Here is a 3,503-nt window from a genome sequence, read left to right on the forward strand (position 1 = left end):
GCACGTTTCATGGCTCTTGCCAATCATCAGGAGTACAGATGCTCTGAAATTAGATCAAAAATGTCTATAAATATGGGATAACCTTTAAACGGAGAACAATCTCTCTAGAAAAGGGGGGGCTATACCTTACTGTCCGGCCCATAGGTGACACCAAGCATCTGTCCAGGAGATACAGAGGACAGGGATATCGATCTCCCCCGGGGCTGAGGTGAGGAATCGCACCCAAAACGAGGATAGCAGCTGTGTAAAGCCCAGGTGACCATGATAGTGTAGAATGTGTGCTTACCAGGGCATGCTATTCTGCAGAAATAGAGAGATAAAGCCTATTGAAATTATTTTACTATTGATGGAACAGATCCATACTTGTAGGTAAATTAAATAAATGGTGTGCAATTAATGCAATCATTTTAAATGCAATAGTCTCAGTTACCTGGTGTATAATTCTATGGCTGCAGATATGCATGGAATCCTGCTTGTGTGGCTGAATCAAGGTGAAATGGTCAGCTGGTTACCACAGACCTCACCTCAGCCCCGGGGGAGATCGATATCCCTGTCCTCTGTATCTCCTGGACAGATGCTTGGTGTCACCTATGGGCCGGACAGTAAGGTATAGCCCCCCCTTTTCTAGAGAGATTGTTCTCCGTTTAAAGGTTATCCCATATTTATAGACATTTTTGATCTAATTTCAGAGCATCTGTACTCCTGATGCAAGAGCCATGAAACGTGCGTCGAGTATATATCCAACTGATGCACAGATTATTTCGACTTATTATAAGCAATGGCTAATGTTTATTGGTTTTATGAATGGATGAGTATATCTACACATCTGCATTGCTACTGATGTTGTATTGTACCTTGCAAAATGACTGTATATCTAAACAAATGTATTCAAAGAAATGTACTATAATTAACTGTGTCCTATATGAGTTCGACACTTTTTGTGATATGGTTTTATACCCAACAAATAAATATATTTTTTACTCAGCAACATTTAAAGTCCCATTTGCCCTTTTTTGAATGTTGAACACATATCCGGGATGGAGGCTTGCTTGCTGCTACTAATAGGTTGTATCAGGTCGCATCATTTTTTATCGCTAAATGGGGTAGAAGATACCCAATTCCCTTATGACCTGCCATACCCCAACTTTAATAGTTAATTGCCCATCCATTTCTATATTTCTCTCAATAGGCCACTGGCTGGATCTAAAAACTTCTTTTTGAATTAATATTATATATACTCGTATGGTCTTGTATTGCTGATATATGGATCTATGTAATATAATGTATGGGATGTAATTCGATTAGTGCACTTCTGTCGGCCATGGGTGAACCTGTCTGCGGTTGGAGAGTTGGGGGCTGTTAGGATGTTCCTTTGACCCTGGGGCTGCGATGCATGGCAGTCTCGCCCCCTCCCCCCATTGTCTCTCTTAGTGACTGGGGTTGGGGGCCTGCCTCCTGTGCATCGGTGTCATGATTGTTTGCTCTGCTCAGGTGGGATTACACACCTGAGCTTGGAGCTCTTTTCCTTCTTTCTCCACCAATTGGAGCTTCATGACGCTGGTGGGGACCCGCCCTTTGCTGGGGATTTAGGCTGTCTGTGGTAACCAGCTGACCATTTCACCTTGATTCAGCCACACAAGCAGGATTCCATGCATATCTGCAGCCATAGAATTATACACCAGGTAACTGAGACTATTGCATTTAAAATGATTGCATTAATTGCACACCATTTATTTAATTTACCTACAAGTATGGATCTGTTCCATCAATAGTAAAATAATTTCAATAGGCTTTATCTCTATATTTCTGCAGAATAGCATGCCCTGGTAAGCACACATTCTACACTATCATGGTCACCTGGGCTTTACACAGCTGCTATCCTCGTTTTGGGTGCGATTCCTCACCTCAGCCCCGGGGGAGATCGATATCCCTGTCCTCTGTATCTCCTGGACAGATGCTTGGTGTCACCTATGGGCCGGACAGTAAGGTATAGCCCCCCCTTTTCTAGAGAGATTGTTCTCCGTTTTAAAGGTTATCCCATATTTATAGACATTTTTGATCTAATTTCAGAGCATCTGTACTCCTGATGATTGGCAAGAGCCATGAAACGTGCGTCGAGTATATATCCAACTGATGCCCAGATTATTTCGACTTATTATAAGCAATGGCTAATGTTTATTGGTTTTATGAATGGATGAGTATATCTACACATCTGCATTGCTACTGATGTTGTATTGTACCTTGCAAAATGACTGTATATCTAAACAAATGTATTCAAAGAAATGTACTATAATTAACTGTGTCCTATATGAGTTTGACACTTTTTGTGATATGGTTTTATACCCAACAAATAAATATATTTTTTACTCAGCAACACGCCTCATTTAAAGTCCCATTTGCCCTTTTTTGAATGTTGAACACATATCCGGGATGGAGGCTTGCTTGCTGCTACTAATAGGTTGTGTCAGGTCGCACCATTTTTTATAACTCAACAGCAGCAGTCTTCAAGGGATCATATGCAGTCCCCTTAGAGACTCAGAGGACTCAGGATCGAATGCCTCTAAAAACCTATGCTGCATGGCCACCCTGATCCTGCAAAGCTTGCGAAAGGACCCTAGGATTCGTGGTATCAAGGAGAGGGATAATTACTGGCTGGCAACCCTTCTTGATCCACATTACAAGGGTAAGGTTTCAGAACTTATCTAGGCTTCACAGAGGGAGCAGAGGATGAAATATCTCTGGGAGGCCTTGCAGAAATGTTTGTGCAATGCGTTTCCAGAGCCTGGGAGGTTACAATTTCCTGGTGCTGGACAACGTGTTACTGAGGCTTTCGCTCAGTCACAGAAAGAGCGGTGGAGAAGGTGGCTGGCGGACCGATGCATTCAGGCAATTCTTCAGTCCTCGGTGCTCAGGTCTGATCAGAACCAGCAACCATTGCCAGCGTCTGAATTCCATGGTGCTAGGGGCAAGATCAGACTTGGAGACCTTTCCACCAGAACATCCACTGGGATACTGGGTCTTAAAGATGGACTACTGGCCAGAGCTTGCTCAATATGCAATTGAGCTACTGGCCTGTCCTGCATTCAGCATTCTTTCTGAACGCACATACAGTGCTGCTGGAGGCTTTGTAACCGATCACAGAGTGCGCCTGTCCACAGACTCTGTTGATCGGCTAACATTCATAAAAATTAATCAGCCTTGGATCTCCAGCTATCAAGCACCTGATGCTAATGTAACTGATTGATTTTTCTATGGATGTGGGATCCTTTGAAGACTGCATATGCTGAGTGATTATCCTATTCTGCTGAGCAGGGATGAGCTTCGAGTTCAAGTCAAACTCATGTTTGACTTGACTATTGCCTGTTCGCCTGTTCAGCGAACAGTGAACAATTTCGGCTGTTCGCGGCAAATTCAAAAAGCCGGAACACCCTGTACAAGTCTATAGGAGAAATCTAAAGTGCTAATTTTAAAGGCTAATATGCAAGTTACTGTCCTAAAAAGTG

General features: G+C 42.9%; 2 long non-coding RNA genes across 2 annotated transcripts; one reads left to right on the forward strand and one right to left on the reverse strand.

Moving 5' to 3' along the window:
- Positions 1-488, reverse strand: LOC143929980 (uncharacterized). Its single transcript, XR_013262677.1, has 3 exons — positions 431-488; positions 126-300; positions 1-43 (listed from the first exon to the last, which is right to left on the reverse strand). It is a non-coding gene; the product is annotated as an uncharacterized LOC143929980 (long non-coding RNA).
- Positions 489-1,479: 991 nt separating this feature from the next.
- On the forward strand, positions 1,480-2,374 carry LOC143929981 (uncharacterized). The gene is made up of 3 exons (XR_013262678.1): positions 1,480-1,682; positions 1,813-1,987; positions 2,071-2,374. It is a non-coding gene; the product is annotated as an uncharacterized LOC143929981 (long non-coding RNA).
- The last annotated feature ends 1,129 nt before the right edge of the window (positions 2,375-3,503 follow it).

The sequence above is a fragment of the Lithobates pipiens genome, unplaced genomic scaffold, assembly GCF_037356315.1.
Source record: "Lithobates pipiens isolate NorthernLeopardFrog02 unplaced genomic scaffold, aLitPip1_a1.2 Scaffold_25, whole genome shotgun sequence".
Classification (NCBI taxonomy): domain Eukaryota; kingdom Metazoa; phylum Chordata; class Amphibia; order Anura; family Ranidae; genus Lithobates; species Lithobates pipiens.